Genomic DNA, 25,147 nt, shown 5'->3' with positions numbered 1-25,147 from the left:
TTCAGGCAATGGTCAGAAAGATTTCGTTGTCAATGTCGAGGAAGGAGGAAGAGGAAACATTTTGGTTGTCCCAAGTCGTCATGAGGTTAGTTTTATTCTTCCTACTTTCCAACTATGTGTTCTCTAAGTTGTAGTCTCAATTATATTGTGCATGTATCTTTTACATGTATCTACGTCTTCTTGTTTCAAGGGTTTTCTTTTAATTGGCTGCTTGTTGATATCCAAAAACATACTGCAAATTCCTTTAGAAGGATGGGGATTGAGGTTGAACAGACAGGCTGATATGATAAGCCATTAAGATTTGGCCGGAATCTGCAAACCTTCTCCCCATCTGTGTTGTCCAGTTGTACGAGTAATGTAGTAGGAGCCCACCAAATCCAAACATCATGATTGTCATCTCCGACCGACCCAGACGGGTCACAGCCACGCCGTCATACGCCCGAGATCCCATTCGGGCCTCTTGAAGCTCGAGTACCGCGACCACAGCATCATCGCCTAGACCGCTGGATAAAAGCATCCATTTCACTAATAAAGGTAAGCTGATTTACCACATTGGTGTCAGAAGTGAAATATTCTGCGTTCCCTAGAGGCTGTGACCGCAGGAGCGACACGTGACTAGAGCAGTTTAGCAGAAATTCAGCTTTCTTTTTCCGGAGCCCCGGTTCAGATTTCTGTGTATCAGTAAATGTGTGAGTTACAGTGCTACGGGACAGTGTCCGTGCGTATATCATTGTAGTGTATTCTGCATACATGTACATCAGTGTTTTCTATTGCCGATACTGTTTATAGTGTGCAGTGATTTCCGAGCGCAAGTTGTGCACTCTATGATTTGTTTATTTGTATTTGATCAGCCTCGCTTATACAGTTGTGCCCTTGTGGCTGGTAGTGTGTGTGTCAGTTTTTTAATCGGAGCAATTTGGGCTCTGTCACTGTTTTGCTATAATACTGTAGGGCCTACAGCCCATGCTAATTAGCTATATATGTCAGTGAGAAAATTTTAATTGCACATGTGATTTCTGATTGTTAGTTTTCATTCTGTTATCTCAGTGTCATTATCTGTAAATATATATTCCGGTACCAATTCAGACTTCTGTATCATGAATCCAAATACGGTATCAATTGAGGCATTGCAACAGATCAATGGCATAGGGGGGGGGGGGGCGCGTGATCAAAGTATCAAGGACTTAAGAAAAAAAGGTTGGATTCACTCGCCGGAAGAATTAGCTGCGGGTACTAACGTACCCCTTAAAGATTGTCAGGAACTGACGGCAAAAGGCATTTTCGCTTTTCAACCCCCCCCCCCCCGCCAAGATGGCACAACCCCCGCAGAAGAGCAGTTGGCAATGGCAGAGGGATTGCGGGAACTGTCAAACTTAGCCAGCCAGAACGAGCAGCTTATCAGTAAAGTCCAGAATACAGTCCAACATGACGTTGCACAGCTACAGTGTACAGTTGATCACCGTTTGCGGGAAATTGCTAACATCGCCAACCAGAACGATCAACGAATTGGAGAATTTCAATATAAGATACAGCATGAGGCAGCGCAGTTGCAGGAGTCAGTCGATCAAATAGTCGGCATGTTATGCTCGAGAGATCCGATGGCGATGTCATACAGTAGGCCCCGGGAGGAGGCTAGTAGTTTTATGTACTCCTCGCCATCACGTGAGAAGACGGCTTGTCAACCACCCCCCATATTTTCTAGTCGACCCAGAGAGGAGACGTGTGGTGTTTTGAACCCCCCCTTGTCAAGTGAGAAGATGGCCTCTCAACCATCAACCATGTTTTCGAGTTTACCGCAGTCAGACAGGCCAGGTGAAAAGAAGGCTTCTCAAGCCCCGGATGCAAGTTCCAGTATACCACCAAGTGACGAGAAAAGGACTGATGGTGAATTTTCATTGGTAAAGAAGCTGTCGAATGTTTATCCAACAGACTCTGTGTACATGGGGTCAAGAAGCCGTCCCAGCGTGAAAGCGGCAGGTGGAAATCAAGCAGCAGGTATTGGGGACAAAAAACCGGAGAAACAAGACAGGAAGCAAGCTGGACCTCAGCCAAATGAACTGACTCGTCGTGACAAACCAACGACCAGTGGCACGAAGAAAATGTCATCAGCAGTGCAGGACGAGCCTACAACCCAAGGGTCCAAGAAGACAGATACTGTGTCTTATGAGTCATCAACATCTGAGGAAAGTGCAGAAGACACATCAGAGGAAACAAATTCTGAATCGTCTGAGGATGAACGGAGAGAACAGTATGGTCGCCGAGCCAGGAGGAAGCATAAAGGTCGCAGGCAGCGAAGCAGGACACCACCATTGCCAAAGATGCCAATATTTTCAGGCGACTCTAAAGAGGCATGGGAGCCATTTATCTTTCAATTTGAGCGTATTGCTGATCGTAGAAAATGGGGAAAGACCAAGAAAGCCAGCAGGTTGATGGATTGCCTAGCCAAGAAAGCATTGGAATATGCCATTAAGCTTCATCTCAAGGAGTATAAGCCCTTGAAGCATCAACTCAAACAGCGTTTCGAGATTAAGGATGCCCCACCAGCAGCTAGACGGAAGGTCCATGCAGCAAAACAGAAGGAGGATGAGAGCTTGGAGGAATTTTCACAGAGGGTACACTTTCTTACCCTTGATGCTCACCCTGGAGCGCGTCAAAGAACAATTGACAAGATTGCTATCGAAGTATTCCTCAAGGGGACCCGAGAGAAGCAGGCAGAAGTAGTCATGGATAAAAACCCACGGACCATCCATGAAGCCCTAAAGCTAATGAAGCTGACTAGTGCCAATCAGAAAGTTTTATATGGATCTATACGACCAACAGCGACAGCAAGGCGACTAGCATTACCGGACGATGATGAAGAGTGTGAGTGGGAGGAGGATCAGTTTGGTAAGATACGCCAAATACGACGCCCACCGGGCCCCAATAATTGGCGGAGTGCAAACGTCAAACAGGATCGTTTTAGTCCGACCAACCCTAAACCAAGTCAGGGGGGCTCTTCAACAACCCAGGAACTTATGGTGGAACTACTTAAAACTCTGAAGCGCTTAGAACCCACCTCAGCAAGTAGCGCCCCCAAATCAGTTGCCCCCACACAGCCCCGGGGAGTATCTGGCGCCTGTTACTCATGTGGCCAAGATGGCCACTTCTCAAAAGATTGTCCAACAAAAAGTCAGCGTAAACCTAACCAGTTGGCTGACTCATCAAAGTCTACGTTAAACTAGGAGGGGCAGAACAGGTCGGCCGTGTTCCTGCCCAAGTCAAAATGGAAGGCCGAAATGAACAGTTCACTATCACAGAAAAAATTGGAGACCTCTTTAGCCAAAAAACAGAACTGTTGGCTCACTGCGTTAGTGCGGATTTTGCCATGGGTGCCGGAATTGCATCAGAATTTAAATCCAGATACAACGGAGTAAAGGAATTATTAGCCCAGCAAGTCGCAGTAGGCCAAATAGGAGTTCTTTATCGGGAGCAGCGTCACGTCTATTACTTGGTCACAAAACAGGCCCACTGGTAAAAACCATGTTATGCAGACCTGCGTGAAAGCCTTGTAGCGATGAAACAGCATCTTCTCAAGAATGGTTACACGGCCTTGTCTATTCCGAAGATTGGCTGTGGATTAGATGGTTTACAGTGGCCAAAGGTCGTACAAGTCTTACATGATGTCTTCGAAGACACGGCAATACAAATCACTGTTATGAAGCTACCACAAATCAAGGGTGCTGTGTCTTCAGTTACAGATATCAAAGAAACTTCCTATCAGAAGCCACTTCACTGTGCAAATCAGGATACAGGCAATGGCGATTTGGGAAAGGTGTTAGTGACAGCTGACTGTCCCAGTCCCATCGACGTTGTGAGTAATAGTAGGAATGTGTCGGTTATAGCCGACTGCTTACCTATTACTAACCAGTCCATAGAGGAAGACAGGAAGGATACTAGTAGTCAGGGCTTCAATCTTTCTACACCTCTGAAGCCAAAGCAATCGACATCAAATACTTCTCCAATCCTAGCACCGGGGTGTGTCGCTGAAACTTTAAAGGCCATATATCAAGGTTTTTTGCCATTTTCTGCTGTAAGACGATTTCAAAAGTGTACCTAACACTTTATACAATACAGAAAACCAAATGCAATTATCTCCATCCATTTTGAAGATATAGCCAATTATGTGTTTGACAACTTGATTACCTAATCAGGCTAGCAACTGGCTTGTTAGAGCCAGGCGGCGGGTTCAGCAAAAGTTGTGATGTAGATCAGGTTATCTGTACATGTCATGCAATCATAAAAGCAGGAGGGCCTTAATTAATTATGCACACCTGGAAGTAATGTGTTTCATTCACTATGGTGTATTGTGTGGCTCCGAATTGTGTCAAGGATAGCACAGAGAACAATCGAATGACGGATGGGACCCATTTTCATGAATTTCCAAAGCCAGTTGAACGAGAGAGGAGGAAGCTGTGGATTCGGAAGTGCAAACGTTTGGAGTGTTGGAAGCCTGGGCCTTCGGCCAAACTTTGCAGTGATCACTTTATCGATACGGATTATCACATGAAGCCGGATATCTGCATCCAACTGAATATTAAATGCCACTTGTTAAAAACAGCTGTTCCAACCATGTCAATTGCATTTAATGCCCGAGCCTGCTGAGGTCGGTTGTTATACATAATGTGTAGGCCCTATTGGGGCCTGTGATACCGCGTCTTCTTGTGTTCCAGCCATAGCAAGGCGACAGCGACACAGGTCAGTGTCAGTGACAGCCACTGTCAATGACAGATTATTGTCATCTGACATCTAGGCCTATCTAACGTTGCACGGCATTATATCGTCACGTCAAGATGATTGTGCATAATACCGTCACTTTTCAATAGTAGTTCAGCGTCATGACATAACTGGCGATACAACACTGACGAGGCGAAACAATATTGTGCAACATTAGTCTGTTCAAAAATCATACATGTTATGCATCTGCAACCGTCTATCAATGTCTTCTTTGCTATATCCGCAGGTCTGCCATGCAAATTGATTAACCACAAATTCTAATCACTTTCGTCCGAATGATCACTCTCATTATGATCTAGTGATATTAATGGCTCAAACATGTACGGCTCAACGTTTAAATATCCTTCTGTATCGACCAAAACATCCTCAAATTCACTGCTCTCACTCTCTGAACTGTATGCGGAAGCCATCTTGCTTTGTTCTGACTGACCTGATCTACGTGGAACTAATCTAAAGTTGTCTGTGGTGGGAAATTCAAATAGTTTAAAATTGAAAATTGAAATAACTAAATAATGACTTTATTAATAGAATTTTTTTAATGTCTGGGATCTTGTTTTTTTAACCCTCAACATATTTCATGAGTATCAAGCATGTTTTCAAACCTTGATATATGGCCTTTAAGCTGTAGGGGGGTGTTTGATGCAACCAATCCAGGCAGTTCATCCAGAGAATCAAAACATAACACAAATGTAGCTGAAGGCAATGTAGACAAAGAAGAGTCCTCCCAGGTAAAAAAGAACGAAGAAGATGAGGCTGACACCAAGAAAGCAACAACAACAGAAGAAAGCATTAAAACATCCTCCTCAACTTTCCAAGTTTCAAAAGTATCCGGTCAGACTACCAGTACCAATCTGACAGTAAAGTGTGAAATATTAGGACAGACAGTGTCAGCGGTGGTGGACACAGCAGCACAGGTTACAGTGATGTGCCAAGATTTCTATGACTCATTGGAAAACCCACCTCCATTGCAAGGCAAAACACATTTGAAAGGAGCATCCAAAGATGGTTTGATGGAGGCCAACGTCCTGGAGGATGTCATACTTCGAATCGGACGGAAGAATTTTAACATCAAGCTCTATGTTGCCCCGATAAGTGATATACTTCTGTTGGGACTTGATTTTTTGTCCGCTCAAAGCTCTATTATTGATCTGCAAGGGAACTCTTTAACTGTTGCCAGTACATCTGTACCAGTCTCGTTGAAAAGGAACCCTGGTGGGGACGGCGATATATTTATCAAGCGGGTAGAGATGAACAGACGACTGGTGATCCCTCCCAACACCGTCAAGCGATTTACAGCCCGAGTGGTGAGACCAGTTCGAAGGAATATTTATGTCGTATTCCAGCCAAGCAATGATATGGAAGGCCTTCAATTCCCATCAGTCTTGGCCAAGAACGGAAGTCAAATTCCCTTACATGTGGTTAACTTAACGGGCAAGACGGTCACTATTCCAAGGGGCTGCAACCTGGGATCAGCTGTGGAGGCGACTGATATCCTGGAAAGTGAGACAGCCGACATAGTTGAAGACGAAGAATCGGGTAGCCAACCAGCCATTGCAAAGGTACACCTACCATCCGAGGTCGAAGTAGAGAAAGCCCTTGAATCACTCCGGGATAAGTTGCCATACCATTTAAAAGACCTTTTTGAACGCTCATGTAAGGAGCTGACGCCAGAGCAGAGCGTCAGTATGGGCCATCTGCTGCTGGAGTATCAAGGTATATTTGCCTCCCATGACCATGATGTTAGATGTTTTGAGGATGTCGAACACTCTATCAACACTGGCGATGCACCCCCATTCAGACACAAGCTGCGAAGAACACCGCTTTGTTTTGAGACAGAGGAGGAAGAGCATCTGAGAAAACTCCTTCAAGCCAAGGTCATCCAAGCATCCAACTCGGCGTGGGCGTCATCTCCAGTTCTTATTCGCAAGAAAGATGGGAGCGTGCGTTATTGTTTGGACTACAGAGATTTAAATAAAATAACATTAAAGGACGCTTATAGCATTCCCTCGGTAGAAAGTTGCCTTGATACACTTGCCGGTAATTATTTCTTCAGCAGTCTTGATATGGCCTCAGGCTATTACAACATAAAAGTCAAGAAATCAGACCGATGTAAGACTTCTTTTGTTACCAGATTTGGGACCTTTGAGCATTGCCGGATGCCATTTGGCCTGTGTAACGCCCCGGCAACATTTCAGCGAGCCATCGAATTGATTCTGCGAGGTTTAACGTGGAAAATTGCTTTAGCTTACCTAGATGATGTTCTAGTCCTGGGTAAAAACTTTGATGACCACCTCGCCAACCTGAAGGAAGTCTTTGAGCGGTTCCGCCTGCACAATATCAAACTCAAGCCTCGGAAATGTTCATTGTTTCAGGCCGACACTGAATTTCTTGGGAAGCAGGTAACGCGAGAGGGAGTGCGTGTCACACCCCAGAAGGAAGATGCCATTAGAAAATGGCCGGTTCCCTGCACCAGGAAAGAGTTGGAGTCCTTCATCGGGTACGCAAATTACCATCGAGAACACGTTCAAGGGTATGCAGGAATTGTACGCCCTTTACATGAGTTAAACACTGCTAGCAAGAATGCCAAATTTCAGTGGGAATCGGACCATCAACAGGCATTTGACAGGTTGAAGACACAGCTGTCATCGGCACCATGCTTATCCTATCCCATGCCGACAGGGCAATTCATTTTGGATACGGATGCTTCGGGAGTTGGGATTGGAGCCGAACTCTCCCAACTACAGGACGGACAAGAGCGGACGATAGCTTACGCCAGTAATGCCCTCATTCCGGCTCAACAGAAATATTGCACCACGCGAAGAGAACTACTGGCAGTAGTCAAGTTCACTCGTCATTTTCGTCACTTCCTCCTTGGAAAGCAATTCATCTTGCGAACTGATCATAACAGTTTGTCCTGGCTCATGCGTTTTAAGAACCCTCAAGGCCAGCTAGCACGGTGGCTTGAGGAATTGTCCCAATATGATATGACAATCATGCACCGAGCAGGCATTCGACACTCAAATGCTGACGGTCTATCGAGAATACCAGACAACTTGGAGCCATGCAACTGTTATGAGGCAGGTCGGTCCCCAGAGTCGCTGCCTTGTGGAGGCTGTGCCTATTGCACCAGGGCCCAATTCCAGTGGGAAAGATTTTGTGACGATGTAGATGATGTGCTGCCACTTGCAGTGAAATCAGCCCACCAACCACCCCTTGTCCGAACTGCAACTCTAGCAGATGACAGCACTGATGAGGAATCGGAGGCAGGGGACCTTGACACCTTGGAACTTGAGGAAAACTATTGTTCTGGTCAATATTCCCAAGAGGGGATTCGTGAAAAGCAACTGGCAGATAAGGAGGTCGCGCCAATCCTCAAGTGGATTGAGGAACAGGATGAACCACCCTCGAAAGATCTTTACCTAGCAGCCCCAGCTACGAAGGCACTTTGGAGTTGTCACAGCCAGTTACTTATTAAGGAAGGGGTCCTATACTATAAATGGGAAAAACCTCCAGTCTCAACAAACTGCCTTGTGGTACCAGATTCCATGAAAGCAGAGATTCTCCGTTTCTGCCATGACTCAAAATCTGCCGGGCATCTTGGTCGAGATAAGACTGTGGCCAGAATTCGACGCTCCTTCTTCTGGCACCAACTGTCAACTGATGTACAACTTTACATTGCAACTTGTCATACGTGTGGAGTAAACAAGAAGGCACGCAAGTCCAAGGCAGCCTTGGCAACTCATCATGCAGGGTTCCCCATGGAAAGGGTGCATATGGATCTGTTGGGCCCATTTACTCAGAGTGACCGGGGGAATGTGTACATCTTGAGTATGATCGACCAGTTCAGTAAGTGGATTGAAATGGCTCCTCTCCCTGAACAAACAGCCGAACTGGTAGCGCAGGAGTTCATCGAACGCTTTGTTGTAACCTTTGGATGCCCACTGTCGGTGCACACGGATCAGGGACGTCAATTCGAAGGCAACCTCTTCAAATCAATGTGTGAACTCCTTGAAATAACCAAGACGAGAACGACACCATATCATCCTGCGAGCAATGGCCAAGTCGAACGGTACAACAGGGTTATTGTTCAGATGATTAGATGCTTCATAGAAGGAAAATACAAATGCTGGGACAGAGACTTACCCCTACTCGTTATGGCTCTTCATGCTACAGAACACCATCAAACAGGCTTCACCCCTAATATGTTGATGTTGGGGCGAGAAGTGTTCTTGCCAGCGGATATAACCTTTTGTTTACCAGGGATTAATATCGAGTCACAAGAACCGGCTAGCTGGGCAACCCAGCTACGGCAAACCCTGTCGAAGGCACACCGTACAGTCTGTGAAAATTTGGCAACGGCACAGTTACGCCAGAAACGCGACTATGACGTCAAGTTGACAGAGTTTAAATATGAGCCAGGAGATCTAGTCTTCAAGCTGGATGAGTCAGTTAAGATAGGGGTCAGCAAGAAGATGAGAGCCCCGTGGAAGGGACCATTCCTTGTCGTGGAGTGCCGTCACCCCCTCTATAAGATCAGGGATAGAAAAGGGGACTCTTTCCAACACCATGACAAACTAAAGCAATGTTCAGACCGAGAAGTCCCGCTGTGGCTGCGCAGAAAAAGACATCAGCTGTTTGATGCTCCAACTGAGAACGTGGACCCCAAGTCCGGAGCAAAAGATGTTCCTGCTGAACAACGTCCGCCACCAGTACTCAAGAGTGAAGATGAGTCAGATCCTGTTAGAGCAATCGATCAAGGGGACCTTGCCCAGTTATTCGAGCCGCGAAGATCCAGGACAGGCCGACGCATCAAGCCACCGGCATGGCTGGCTGCATATTCTGAGTAGACGGTATAACACTAAGACCAGAATAAATATGATAGTAAAAAGCTTCTGTATTCAGCCTCGATCTTTGGGGATGATTGATAGTGAAAGCTTCAGTCACTGAAAGTGTTAGCAATTGTGTGGTTAATAGTTACAGCTTTAACCTCTCATTAACTTTGTCTTGTACTGTAAATAATGTTAATTGGTTGGTGTTATGATCTTTTATTATTTACTGATTGCAGCAACATGGCTGAAGGCAGACCAAAAGAATACCAGGACCAAGCAAGAAAAAGAAAGACACACTCTCGTTTGTGTGGATTGTGCGACCAAAGAATTGGAACAAAGTTAAATCGTCATGTCCTTCATGAGCACTGCCCTTGGCTCCTGCAAATTTCAACTGCGTGTACAACTTGCTAAGTGCAGGAGACCAGTGCGTGTTTCCATTCTCTTCAGCACCCTCACTGTCCGTTCCCGAGTGATCAAGATTTTAAGGACTGGGTGCACCTTTTAGTTGCCATTTTGGAGTTCTTCGTGGAAACTCTTAAGCTACAGTCAAACGACGACCTACTGCAATACGTACTATACCATCAGTTGTTTACGGCAGAACCGAATGCGCAGTTCAACTCGAAGGAAGACACCTACCTAGTGGCAGCAGCGTATCAGATATCGGGAGAACTTATAATTCCACGTCCCCATGTTCCCAATGTTATTGTTGCTATTTTTCACTGGAGGACGCTCTACAATCTCCTATTAAATCTCTCCCCAGAGCAACGCGCCCATATTGTGGATATCAGGCCATCTCATGCAGTAAGACAAGTCCATCTCCAAAGAGCCTTCTGGGATGGACATTTCCATGTTGAAACTTTGGTGGATCATGCCAAAAGGTCATTTACCCAACTCGAGGCAGAGAATCAAACTCATTTTCAATTTGTGGGAGAATGGGTTAATGTCTTTAATAGTTGTGCTGCCCATTCCAGATGGCAGCACAAGCTGGTCTTGCCTTTTTCAATACACTAGTTTTAATGCTCTTTAATACCTTTAATCATTACATAATATATATACTTATACCTATTTAAGTGAATGTTTGGTGTGGCCCAGTGCCATTCCTTGAGTTTATCACTCTACTATAAGTATAACATTATTCCTTGCTTATCCTTAATTCTATGTGCTTGCAGGTATGTACATATTCGTGTTCTGTGGATTGTAAATATATTCCGTCATTCCGTCATTGAAGGCCATTCCTTGAGTTTATCACTCTACCATAAGTATAACATTATTCCTTGCTTATCCTTAATTCTATGTGCTTGCAGGTGCCTGTATGCCTGCTAATTAGGCCACTGGCCGGAAATATCGGCCACATTTTTTTGGTGTGGCCCAGTGCCATTCCTTGAGTTTATCACTCTACTATAAGTATAACATTATTCCTTGCTTATCCTTAATTCTATGTGCTTGCAGGTATGTACATATTCGTGTTCTGTGGATTGTAAATATATTCCGTCATTCCGTCATTGAAGGCCATTCCTTGAGTTTATCACTCAACTATAAGTATAACATTATTCCTTGCTTATCCTTAATTCTATGTGCTTGCAGGTGCCTGTATGCCTGCTAATTAGGCCACTGGCCGGAAATATCGGCCACATTTGGGGGCTCAGCCGTTCATTGACAACAATGATTGAAACCAACCCGGGGAGTCTACCCTACGATATCGATAATGCATGATGATTTGAAGTGACGACCTGGATCGTGTAGATACTAGTATTCGAATAGCTGAAAATCGCGACGCGTACGGGGGGGTGTTCTACCTCCAAGTCATGTGCACATTCGTTTTTTTGTTTGGTTCGCTTAACACTGAGCTGTGTTGACTACTCAGAGGGATTGACATTTTCGTTTCCTTTATTTCTTACGTTGAACTGTGACCGCGTTGGAACATTCTTTTTGGTTGACTGACACTGTGAAATTCAGTTTTATGTGATCACTGACATTTGATTTAGTTATTCTCATTATGTTGCATGTACCTTATGGCCGGCATGTTCATTAAGTTGTACATTTTTGTTGTGAATGCATTTTAAGTTAAGTTTCATAGAGCTTCGGTTTTTTAGATGATTTTGCATGGGTTTAGATTAGTTTGGTGTCATAAAGTCACCTGGTTAATTTCATAGCGCTTTGGGTAGAATTGTTCATAAATAACTTGGTCGATTACTTTGCTTTCAAAAAGTTTCTTGTGACACAACGCACGTCTATAATTTGAAATTATTTAACCCTGCACTCATTTCATGACATTCATCATTCACTTCATCCCTCCACCATCGTTTACCGTCATTTTGCTGCATCACCATCAATTTCTTTCAGGCTTCAAAAAAAAAAAAAAATCCAAAATCATCATAGTCTATTTCAAATTCCTCTTTTATTACAGGTCAAAGTAAAAAAAAAAAAAAAAAAAATTCAACCATCCCAAATAAATTTCATACATCATCAGAATGGAATCACCATCAATCAAATCGGAAGGGGGAGATGAAAGGAGGGCCCTGAGGGTACTTAGGGACCTTCGTTTGTTATCCCCAGCTATAAAAAACAAAATTATGACTACATTAATGCAAGAAGACACTCCGTCATTACTACAAGACCTTACGTTAGAAGATGCCGAAGAAGGTTCCATTTATAGTACACCAAGGAGCGATTCCATGGAAGGTTGCGGGGTGTTCGGGTCGTCCTTCACATGGTCTCCCCCATCGTAAACTTTTCATTAAGCCCTATCCAACATCGCTATTGCCTCAGGAAAGAGTTAGTTCACAACCTGTTCCATCAACGCTTCATCATTCTTCTTCGTCACAACATATCCTTCGTAATCCTTTGTCTTGGTCGCAGCCTGTTGGTCATCAAAATGTTCTATCTCAACCTCCCTTGACTACTAGTCACAACCAGTATTCTTCACCACGGTCTTTGTCACAACCAGCGTCCTCACAGCCTGTCGTTTCTTGCTACGAGGAGCATGCATTTGCGTCACAACCTGTGTCTTCTCTGCCTGACATAGCATACTCGATGGTACATCCAGGGCATCATGCCTCACAGCCACGGTCTTTGTCACAACCTGGCATTTCTTCGCATAGGAGAACTTCTCATCTTCCTCAGCAGTGGTCAGCTCCTGTCTTTCCTGTGTCTTCAGGGCAGACTTCAACTCTGCCCATGTCGCAACCTTGGTCGGGTTACCAGGCACAACCAGTCAATTCCCCAGGCTTGCCTTTATCTCAGCCTTGGTACAATTCTCAGCCGATTCAAGTTTCTACATATGGTAAGCCGCGTATTGCTACATTCTCCGGCTCAAAGGATGTTAAGAATTCTGTGTCTTTCAATCAGTGGCGATATGAGGTGAAATGCTTGCAAAAGGCTGAGCAGCCACGCGTTGTGCTGCAGGCCATTCGTCAATCGTTGAAGTATCCTGCATCGGATGTTCTCTTGCACATGGGTGAAGATGTCACTGTCGAGGAAATCCTCCATAAATTTGATATCATGTTTGGTAATGTCCTGCCAGCGGAGAAGCTGTTGGAGAAATTTTATGTTGCAGCCCAATGGGTTGGCGAATCAGTCGCCTCTTGGGGTTGTCGTCTTGAGGATATATTGAATCTGCTAGGAGATGCCGTCCCTGTCACCGGCCCAGAGATGCTGCGTAGTTAATTCTGGTCTGGATTGAGGGATGAGAGGGTTCGGCTTGGTCTCCGCCATCTTTATGATTCTTTTATGCCATATCACTCCTTGTTGTTGCAGGCTCGGGTTTTGGAGCAGGAGTTCGCTGCTCCAGCTCTACCAGCGACTTTGTCAGCTAATAGTTCTTCTCAAGTACATGTTAGTCAAGTCACTGTCGGTTCTGGTCCTGAGTCTGATGTCGTCAAGTCTCTCACTGACCAAGTTCAGCGATTGCAGGACAAGTTGACTGCCATTGAGGCACATAAACAGAAACGACAGCAAAATGTTGTTTGTTTTAACTGTGGCGAGAAGGGTCATTTCAGTCGAAGGTGCCCTAAGTCGAATGGGAAGGATTTAAAAGACAATGCTCCAGTGTCGGGGGACAGACACTGAGAAGCGAGCCTATTAGTCCCAAGGAGCACCTTAGTCGCTGTCATGCTCGTTCTGATCCAAATCGTAATCGAAGGAGGTCCCCACCTCCAGAACCTCCAAAGGTCCGACCTGTTGTGAGCTCCAAGTGTTTAGCACCCTCTTCTTTGCCTAAGGGGTTAATTGGCAAGTCGAACGAGTCGTTCATCAAATTGGAGGGCGAGATTTTGTCATGTCTATTGGATACTGGCTCGATGGTAAGTACCATCTCTGAGCATTGTTACCAACAGCACTTCGTTTCACTTTTGCCTATTCTTCCTATTTCTGATCTTCTGTACATTTCAAGCGCCAATGGTAGCCCATTGCCGTACTTGGGTTATGTTGAAGCGTCCGTAACCTGTCCATTCTCGGATGATGAGCTCTTGGTTCCTATACTTGTGGTTCCCAATACCAAGTATAATCTCAGGGTGCCTGTCTTAGTGGGAACCAATCTTTTATCCCGCTTTCAACCTGTAGGTACTGTGCCAAAGCAATGGAAACTAGCTTTCTCAACTTTGGTGTCACAGGCTGAACCAATTATAGGCCAAGTTCAGACAACAAAGCCGATTGTTATTGGTCCAGATTCGAGGGTAACTGTACATGGTATTTGTCATGGTACTTCAACTGGCAAAATTACATCGGCTATTGCCGAAGGTATTCCTGGTATTTCATTGCCCGGCGATGTTATAGTTGTTCCAAGTCTGGTCAAAATGCATGGGCAACGGAAGGAGAGGGTTGCAGTTTGTGTATATAACCCTGGGAGGAAATCTGTTACTCTCCCTAGTCGTTCTGTGATTTGTAGGCTGTCTCAGGGCAATACAGTTTGCCACAAAGAGGATCTGTTGTCTGATTGTACTATGACTCCTGAATCTTCCACCCTATATTCCATGAATCTTATGTCGGATCGTTTGGGTCCCGGTTCAGCTTGCGACTCTGCTCATAGAAGGAAAGTGCTCGAGGAAATTGACTTGTCTCATTTGGGGAGCGGTGACGTCTCCAAGCTTGAAGGTCTGTTTGGTCGTTATGACGACATATTTTCTCTATCCAATCTGGAAATTGGCAAAACTAGTCTAGTCAAACACCGGATTGAGTTAAACGATCCCATTCCCTTCAAACAGCGTCATCGGCGGATTCCTCCCGCCATGTTTGAAGAAGTTAGACAACACTTAGAGGAAATGTTGCAGGCTGGGGTTATCCGTCATTCGAAAAGCCCTTGGGCCTCCAACATGGTTCTGGTTCGGAAAAAGGATGGAAGTTTGCGTTTATGTTGTGACATGCGTCAGCTAAATAAAAGGAATATCCGAGATTCTTATGCCATGCCTCGGATAGATGAAACTCTTGACAGCCTTGCTGGGGCCAAATACTTCTCGTCGTTAGACTTACGGTCAGGATATTGGCAGGTTGAATTGGAGGAGGAACACAAATGTCGCACAGCTTTTACTGCTGGGAATCTTGGTTTCTATGAGTGGAATTTAATGCCTTTTGGCCTCACAAATGCTCCCAGTACTTTTCAAAGGTTAATGGAGCGCTGTTTACAGGATTTGCACTTAAAAGAGTGTCTTGTGTATCTAGATGCTATCATTATTTTCTCGGCAACGGTGGAGGAACACCTTCAAAGGTTGGAAAATGTGTTTCAGAGGCTGCGAGACTGTGGTTTGAAGTTAAAACCCAGTAAATGTATATTCTTGAAGGAGAAATTAAAGTATCCAGAAGTATTAGGGTAGCAGGAAGGGTTGGGCATTTGTGGTTTCTGAGTCTGAGGGGGTTGGTGTCTGTTGACTGTGCTTTAAGAGAGACTAGGCATGGCGCCAGTCTCTCTTAAAGCACAGTCAACAGGCATTTGGTCTCAGTATTTGGGTTTTGATTGCCATGACTGTACCCCTGTAAAAGTCAGAGGAGGAGAAGTTTGGAATGATGAAAGCATTGAAGAAGAAGAAATGTTATTATATATTGAGGAAAGCAAAATTTATTATGAGACTAGAAGGCAGTGTCCTGACTTGATTATTTTGAAAATGGCAGTCTGAACACATTAAAAGGTGGAACATGGCATTTTATCGACTTTGAAGTGTTCCGCAGTTAAAGGGAGACTATAGGCAGCAGCTAGGTAGGCAAGATAAAGTCATACAAATTTGCCAATAGGGGTCAGTCATATCTCTAGGCATGGCGCCAGTCTCTCTTAAAGCACAGTCAACAGGCATTTGGTCTTAGTATTTGGGTACAGAATCAAGGCAGCTCAGAGAGCAATGATTGAACGATGCTGTGGACAAGTCCAAGGATACTGCATCAGTCACGACCAACTTCTCATCAGAAAGCGTCACCACCAGCATATTCAATGTTCAGTTCCAACCTGTACCAGTCCAATGCACGCCTGTCATGGTCAGCAGTGGTCAGCTTAGCGCGATATGGAACATTCTTCCGAAACTCAAGCGAGGGAAGTCTGCTCATTAGCCTATCTCGCGCACTGCTCCTTCTTGTCAAACATCGTAGTGAAATCGTGGTACAGTGGGGCGTCCTCGAGGATTGCAGCTGGTCGGACAGACGTGAGGTGGAATGTGGGCGGCTGCACTTCTTCGTTGATGTGCGATGGCAGATAGCACAGTTGTTGCGTTGCATGACAGCTGAAAGTGAATGTGATATCATAGAACTGAGGCGTTTGCAATGAGACTATAGGTGAAGTAGAAGCAAGGAGTGAAATGGGCCATCTTCCAGTGACTAATATACAGAGTAAGGGCACTGGGTGTTGTTTGATTCAGCATTGAATGTATTCCTCGTACAAGCGTGAATAGTGTGGACATACAGTGAGAGGTGAGAGACCCCTATTGACTACTTCTTGTAACTTTATCTTGGATATTATATTAGTATTGAACTTCTAGCCATGGATTATGAAGAAATTAAAGTTGTAGGCATGGAATATGAAAAATTATTCAACATTGAAAGACATTATTCCATGAGGCTTTGCCGTGATCGCAAAGGACGCGACGCGATTGGTTCACATGCTAATGAGGTATGATAATGATAATTACCTCTATAATGCTACTTGGATAGCGACTGTGTCGTTGATTGCAACAGTGGTCTATGTCAATGTGTGCCTGTAATGTCAATGAAGTATGATGAGGTGATGACGATAGTGCAATTGACTAGGTGGCGCATTTTAGAATCAGCAGTGAGCACTGTGTGTAACATGGTGGAGGCAGCGGAGATAATAACTGTGTCGAAAGTATTGTTATAGGGCCTTCCCTAGGCCCATGGGGTTAAATTTACAATCCACGATTGAAAAGATGTAGTTTGATCGCATTCAACTATAAATCCATTGAACAGTTGTGTTCCTTGGCTTTAGTCAACCGATGACCTTTTGTTGGGCCATGATCGGGGATTGTAAACTGTAAATGTATTATGGACTGGGAGACGGGGGAAACACAAGTGAAATAGACCAAAACAAGTGATTTTGGGGCTTTGGTTTAGACGCATGCCCCACATGCGCCATGCGGGATTATGCGGGATTATACGGTTCATGTGAACTTGTTGACATCTACATGATCTAGTGCCGTTATTGGTCATGGTACATGGTAGGCCTAATCATCATGGCAATATGTTTCAGGAAAAGCTCGGAGTAAAATGAACTGCCGATGAATAATGATGTTGTTCATGTTTACCATGTTTACTATACATAGCCATAGGGTATGCACTGGCCAGTGCACTTTCTGCACGTCGTCATGGTCATGTTACATGTACGTGATACCTTGCATGTGTTTTTTGAATGCGCATGCTTTTTGGGCAAAATCACTTGTACCAACACTAATGAATAATGTCTTCTTATCCCTATGACTCCATACACAGTGAGGGCATTGTCCCATTCTCATCAAATGGTAACTTATTGTTCCGTATTAGGGTGGAAGTTGGGGAGCAGATACCTACCGCTGCACGCCTGTCATAATCAGCAGTGATGAGCTTAGCGCGATATGGAACATTCTTCAGAAACTCAAGCGAGGGAAGTCTGCTCATTAGCATATCTCGCGCACTGCTCCTTATTGTCAAACATCGTAGTGAAATCGTAATGGAAAACGTCTGGCTTTGCGCCAGACGTTGAGACTAATAAGTGAAGAACTAGTAGGTAAAGAACTTCTACTTGCGCGAGACTGCTCTGATAAAATTATCATTGCAGAGACTACGGTGACGTACACATATATTTTTTACAATCAAAAATGCCCTCAAAAGACGACATGGAATGATTATTTTATTGATATTTCCTACTATATACCTTCCAATTATCACTTTATACAAATAGATCGGCGTTAGGTCGCATGCTTTTCTTTCCTGGTGACACTATAAAGCAAAATAGTTGCAACCCCGTAAATGCGCTATAAGTCCAATAATAAGTGACGGTGACCCGTTATAAATGTTTCGCCAGCTTCGCTTTTTTGCCGCTACGCGGCGCGTTGGGCCCTTGCGTCTAGGTCACTTGGTTTCAGCGAAGGGCGTTGAGGCTGATCCTGATAAAGTCAAAATCATTCGATCATGGCCCACCCCTCAGAATGCTGAAGATGTTCGTAAATTTTTAGGGTTTGCAGGCTATTACCAAAAGTTTGTAAGAAACTTTTCGACGTTAGCCCGTCCTTTAAATGAGTTGTTACCGGCTACTACGCCCAAGAAGGGCAGACCAAAAGTTGCCAACACTTCTTCCTGGAAATGGGGAGAAAAGCAAGAGTCTGCTTTTGTCTCACTAGTAAAGGAGTTGTCCAGTCCTCCTGTCTTATGCTTTGCTGATTTTTCGCTTCCATTTGAACTCCACATTGATGCCAGCACTTCAGGTCTCGGAGCTATTTTGTATCAAAATCAGAATAACCAACGTCGGGTTGTTGCTTATGCAAGTCGGAGTTTAAACAAAGCGGAGCGTAATTATCCAGCTCACAAGTTAGAATTTCTCGCATTGAAGTGGGCTGTGACGGAGAAGTTCTTTGATTACTTGTATGGCAACTATTTTCATGTCAAGACTGACAATAACCCTTTAACCTATGTTCTTACGTCTGCTAAACTAGATGCCACAGGGCATCGTTGGTTGGCTGACCTCTCTGCCTTTCATTTTGACATATCTTGTGTCCCAGGTGCTTCTAATGTGGATGCAGATGCCTTGTCACGGTTCCCTTGGTCCACAGTTGGAATTGAGAGTGTTCAGGCCATTTGCCAGGCGGCACAGGGTGGAGATGGTTTGGTTGAATCATTATGTATGTCTGTGTCGAATGATTTGTCATCGGCCGAGGTTTTGCTTGTTGATTCCCCTTGGCCTAAGGTTGATATCAGGGCAGGACAGCAAGCTGATCCTGTTATTTCTCAGCTTTATCATTGGGTCAAATTCCAGCAGCGTCCGAGTAGGGATTTATTGAAGGACAAGGACAAGGAACTTTTAAAATTATGCTCATATTGGGACAGCTTGATTTTACTGGACGGTTTACTCTGTAAAAGGTTAACGTTCAATGGTCAATGCTTTCAACAGATCTTGGTCCCATCCTGTCTCCGTCCCCAAGTGATTGAAGGGTTCCACAATCACTTAGGCCATCTTGGACGAGATAGGACTCTCGATTTTATTAAACGTCGGTTTTTTTGGCCCGGAATGTCAGTTCAAGTTGACAAGTGGGTTCGGAATTGCCTTCCATGTATTAAGAGGAAGCAACCGCAGCTTCAGGAGCATGCTCCACTTGTCAGCATTTGCACTACTCAGCCCATGCAGTTGGTGTGCATGGACTTTTTATCGCTGGAACCGTCTCATGGTTATGAAAATATTCTAGTCATCACTGACCATTTTTCTAAATATGCTCAGGCTATACCTACCAAAAGTCAGACCGCGGCTACAACAGCGCGTGTTCTCTTCGACAATTATATCGTCCATTATGGTATCCCTGAGCGTCTTCATAGTGATCAAGGTCATAATTTTGTTGGGAAGGTCATTTCAGAGCTGTGCAAGCTCATGAATATTTCCAAGTCGCGCACAACACCTGATCACCCTATGGGGAATGGAGTTTGTGAACGTTTTCACCGCACTTTATTAAATATGCTTGGCACACTCCCCACGGATAAGAAGAAGGATTGGAAACGCTTTGTTCCTAGTCTTGTTCATGCGTACAACTCTTCTTGTCATGATTCTTCAGGGTTTTCACCTTACTTTCTCCTGTTTGGCAGGGAACCTCGTCTTCCCATTGATGTTCATTTTGGTACTTTGCTCCCGTCTGCTCAGCCACGTTCAAAGGTCGCCTTTGTTGACGATTTACGTTCACGTCTAGCCATCGCATATGACCTTGCTCAGAAGCAATTGGAAGCTTCCAGAATCAAGCAGAAGGAGCATTATGATCTTAGGGTACGTGGTGCTACACTTAATATCGGCGACAAGGTGTTGGTTCGCCGTGTTGGGGACCGTGGCAAACACAAGCTTGCCAACAAGTGGGAAGATGAGTTTTATACTGTGTCCTGTCAGTCAAATCCAGATATTCCGGTGTTTGTGGTAGAGGCCGAGTCCGGTTCCCGCAAATGTCTACACCGAAATATGCTGCTCCCGATTTCGTGCCAGTCCGACCATCCTTTATGTCGGCCTAGCGGTGACTCTCAGTTGACCCGTCCTATTCCTAGGCCAAGAAGGTCTTTGAAAAAGTTGGAGGGGGCAACTAAGGGAGAATCCGCTAGTTTGAAGGATGTTCCTGACACAGCGACGATTCCGTCAACTTTGGTTTCCGATGGGCCATCTCTGGATTCTGACGCGCTGTCGAACTCAGATTCAGAGAGTGCGAAATCGGAGACTCTTCGTCGGTCAAGTCGACGACGTCGGCCACCGGACTGGCTGCGTCCGGATGGACAGTATGTTTTTTCACAGCATGTTGGTCCTGTTCCGGAATGGCGCCAGTAGGTGTTATTGATCACTGAGCTTCTTGGGGATAGCAGGTTCCAGAGTCATCCCTCTGCTTTGGAGGCTGCTATCCGGATTATGTCTCCAGTGTAATACTATATTGTTGAATGCTACAGTGCTTACTGGCAATACATTTGTGTGATTTTGTATTGTACATTGGTTGAGCGTATACGTATATATATATATGTTCTGTATATAATGTGAGTCAAATTTTGTTTATGACTTCTTCGCCCCAAAGATGAAGAAACTTGGCTACCAAGGCGTATACAAGAAGCGGACACATGAGAAGGTAAATTGCCAAACAGTAATTTGTTTGAGGCCCACGAGCATTTCTGCCGTTAATGCTAAGTAAAAGTGTGTTCTCTTTTCCATTAATATATATCACTTATCATAGTCGCCATCATCATTAATCACCTTGTCACTCACTCGTCATTATTGCCATATTATATAATTGTTGCACTACCTGCAATCTTATTCACTGACCTGACTCACGCCAACCTTTATTAAACTGAATTTCGGAACCTTTATTAAACTAAATTTCGGGAGAAATTTCTATAAGTAGGGGGTGTATGTGGGAGAATGGGTTAATGTCTTTAATAGTTGTGCTGCCCATTCCAGATGGCAGCACAAGCTGGTCTTGCCTTTTTCAATACACTAGTTTTAATGCTCTTTAATACCTTTAATCATTACATAATATATATACTTATACCTATTTAAGTGAATGTTTGGTGTGGCCCAGTGCCATTCCTTGAGTTTATCACTCTACTATAAGTATAACATTATTCCTTGCTTATCCTTAATTCTATGTGCTTGCAGGTATGTACATATTCGTGTTCTGTGGATTGTAAATATATTCCGTCATTCCGTCATTGAAGGCCATTCCTTGAGTTTATCACTCCACTATAAGTATAACATTATTCCTTGCTTATCCTTAATTCTATGTGCTTGCAGGTGCCTGTATGCCTGCTAATTAGGCCACTGGCCGGAAATATCGGCCACAAATTCATAAGAGGAATCACTAACTTTGTTTACCCTGATCATTGGAGCAGAATACCAGAACTTGTAGAACCGAGATTTAACTTCACCATCGGAATCCACCCACATTTTGCAAGGGAGCAGGGGAATCGCTCATTCGTCTCCTACCTACAACATCCCAAGTGTGTTGCCGTTGGCGAGATTGGTTTTGACTATGGGTTTTGCCGTCTCTGCCGAGGATCATCCTGCTGTCATCTTGAGAACAAAAGACAAAGTCATGAAAATTATTTACGGTCAATTCTCCCACTCGCTGACTACTTCAACAAATCCCTGGTCGTCCACTGCCGTGATTCTGGAGATGGTTCAGCTTTAGCCTCTATGCTGGTGCTCATTCAAGAGCTGAGACTTACCCATGTCCCTATTCACTTGCTTTGCTTTACTGGGAGGCAGGAGGATGTTACCACTTGGTCACAATGCCCGAACGTGTATTTTTGCATTTCCAGCTTACTCTGCAGTGACATTCAGTTGCGGGAGGCCATCCGAGTTATGCCAATTTCCCGGCTTGTTATCGAGAGTGATGCCCCCTATCTACCTCGTTCAGTCACCACGCCTTGGGAAAGCTGCTCATTTGTGCTTCCAGTTCTCAGCCGCATCCTGTGCCTGCCGCCAGAAGTTATACTGTCCTGCAATGCCCTCAATCTGAAAGCCCTGTACAAATTGTAATATTCCTCATTATTTGTAATTATATGTGAGCCTGAGTAATGTGATAGTGATCAGCTTCTATTATTCAGGACATTTTATGACCGATAGTTAAAGCTTCGGTTAACTGTATGTACACTGCCGACTTTTTTTTCTTTTTTTTTTTAACTATGCTTATTAGTTGTCATTTGTTGTGCTATGATATGATTGCACTTCCCACATGTGGTATGAACCTACATGTGTCTTTATATCTGTTCCCATGACTGTTCTGTATATATTTCACATGCATACTAGTAATACCCAGTTGAGTTTAGCGTTACCTTGTATAATTACGGTTCTTTTCAATTATTTAATTAGCGCTGTTCTCAGTAACCGCCAGTGGCATAGTTCTAGCTTGCCTTGTCAGTCGGTTCCTCTGGGAACACGCCTTCCTTTTCAGGCAGGGGGAGGATGTAGTAGGAGCCCACCAAATCCAAACATCATGATTGTCATCTCTGACCGACCCAGACGGGTCACAGCCACGCCGTCATACGCCCGAGATCCCATTCGGGCCTCTTGAAGCTCGAGTACCGCGACCACAGCATCATCGCCTAGACCGCTGGATAAAAGCATCCATTTCACTAATAAAGGTAAGCCGATTTACCACAGTAATGCTGGCCTTCCTCTTGTGGGATACATCAGATAACTTGCTGATTTCTTCTGCCAATTTATCATTTCAGAACCAGGACCCTTTTCCAACTACAACGACGTCAGGATCCAGCTCAAATGGCATTCAAGGTATTTCGTTCATATAAATCACATCTTCTTGCTTTCCTGCAATTCCATATAACCAGATGTGCATGGCTATGTGTACATGTACTAGTATGCTATTTACATATGGCAACCTCTATATTTGAAAGATAACAAAACATCCATTGCAAGTTAGAATAGTTCACAAGAATGTTATGTTTGCATATCAGCTGTAAATACATAGTCTTCCCAACAATTTTCTAGCACAAGCCTTGATTACGAACTGAACAAATTAAACGCCCTTATTCGTATGATTAGTGATTTTTTTTCATTTGTCTTTCAGAATTCTCAGGAGCAACGCCTACATGTATTGTAGCAGGTGGAGAATCAGATTCTGAAGGGGTAAGCCATTTTGATCGAAAATTCATCATACATGTAGCTAACCTTTGCATGTACATGTACAAGTACTTATAAAGCTACATGTAAATGTGATTGTACGCAATTGCTCATTTGTTTTGTTTTGCTAATACTCTAGACCACGGTTGCCCAACTGAACTGCAAAATATTCCAAAGCAGCCAAACCTGGCAAGCAATATGGCACTGTACCAGATGGCATTACTCTATTCCACTGACAGTTAGCCGATTAAAGTGTTTAACTCTGGTTGAGTTGCGATTGTATATCTTCTGGTCTTGATTTATTTTTTAAAACTTTGTTTGAGCATACATGTAGATGTCAATTAGGAAGATTTCTAACAACATCATTTGATCGTTGTGTTTAATTTCTGAATAATCTTTACATACTTCCCCTACTCTGGAGCTGGTTTGACAATATGATTTATTAATTTCACCTATTCATTTCAGTCCATTAGTGTGGAAATTGTAAAACCTTCTAAGAGGAACAAGAAGGAAACAAATGCCAAGTCTGTTGCAAAAAAGAGAAAGGTCACTGTGGCAAAGAATGTGCAGGTATGGCATTAATCTGGATCAATTTTTTTCAGAAGGATGTGATCGAAGTCATGCAATCCCCTCCCCTTCCCCTAAAACTGGCAGGACTCGATGCTCAGAAGTTGCCAAAATCCTTCTCAATACAAAGACTGCACTGTGCTAGCCTTCCAGAATAAATGGAAATCTTCTCAAATCATCTTCAATCAAATCTTTTTTGATAGTTTTTACATGTATGATGCTGCATGTAATATCTTAAAGAGTTGGACACAATTAAATTTGTGACAAGGTAGCTTGTTTTGTTATTCAGAAATGATTTGCTGCAAAGGAATCAAAGCAGGTTACGATCGAGGAGAGTGCCTTACCAGATAATGTCCCATTTGTCAATCCTCCTTGAAATACGGACGAAGCGATTTATTCTTTATTTACCGTTGGCCATGTTTGACAGAAATCACAATTGAAATCTACATGTATGTCCAGCATTTGCTAACTACATGTATTTGCTTAGACACATGTGTGGTCTTATGTGAGGAACCTCAATGGTGAGTAGCTCAGTCACCGATTAGAGGTCGTTGAGTCCCTGGATCTCTGTAGCCATGAGATTGTCAGCAGGGCTTTGCCAGACATACTCAACTCCAACCAGGTCTTTAATTTGGTACTTTTCTGTTTTTCTCAGCGCTGACTGAAAAGCTCATTGGAAGTTGATTGGAAGTGATTAATAGCTCTTAGTTATTTCTTCTTTTTTTCAGATGGTCACTTTATAGTTGAGAAGATCTTGAAGGATAGGATGAAGAATGGGGTCAGGGAGGGACTCATCAGTTGGGATGGCTATGATTCGACGCACAACACGTGGGAGCCTATGAAGGAATTACCAAAAGACATTGTTACAGACTATTATCAGAATAAGAAGAAACATTAGATAGTTGTAGTACATGACATACAATGATGTCCAGTCATTTTCAGATTTTGAGTGGCCATGGACATAAGGCCAAATTTCAATGAAAAAAACTACATTGAAATCTAAATGCTGAAATGGTGCAAAAAGAAATTTCTGAATATGACATGAACATAATCAGAGTTTGAACGACTACCACTGCTCTGTACAAATCATACAAATATCCAATTCACAATTAAATCGACAAAAACTGGGTCAAGACTAGTAACTTTCCACCTGTCATTTTCCATCATGAAGGTATAAGAACCAAATGCAACAATATAACTAGAG

General features: G+C 43.9%; 1 long non-coding RNA gene across 2 annotated transcripts; it reads left to right on the top strand.

The window, feature by feature from the left end:
• LOC135488401 (uncharacterized) lies at window positions 1–25,087 on the top strand. 2 transcript variants are annotated; one of them, XR_010446965.1, is made up of 5 exons: window positions 1–85; window positions 22,971–23,028; window positions 23,324–23,382; window positions 23,842–23,946; window positions 24,672–25,087. It is a non-coding gene; the product is annotated as an uncharacterized LOC135488401 (long non-coding RNA). The 2 variants fall into 2 exon arrangements; XR_010446964.1 differs by lacking the exon at window positions 1–85 and adding an exon at window positions 22,297–22,880.
• Window positions 25,088–25,147: the final 60 nt, after the last annotated feature.

The sequence above is a fragment of the Lineus longissimus genome, chromosome 5 (assembly GCF_910592395.1).
Source record: "Lineus longissimus chromosome 5, tnLinLong1.2, whole genome shotgun sequence".
Lineage (NCBI taxonomy): Eukaryota > Metazoa > Nemertea > Pilidiophora > Heteronemertea > Lineidae > Lineus > Lineus longissimus.
Note: the sequence above shows the minus strand (reverse complement) of the source record. Positions and strands in the feature narration are given on the sequence as shown.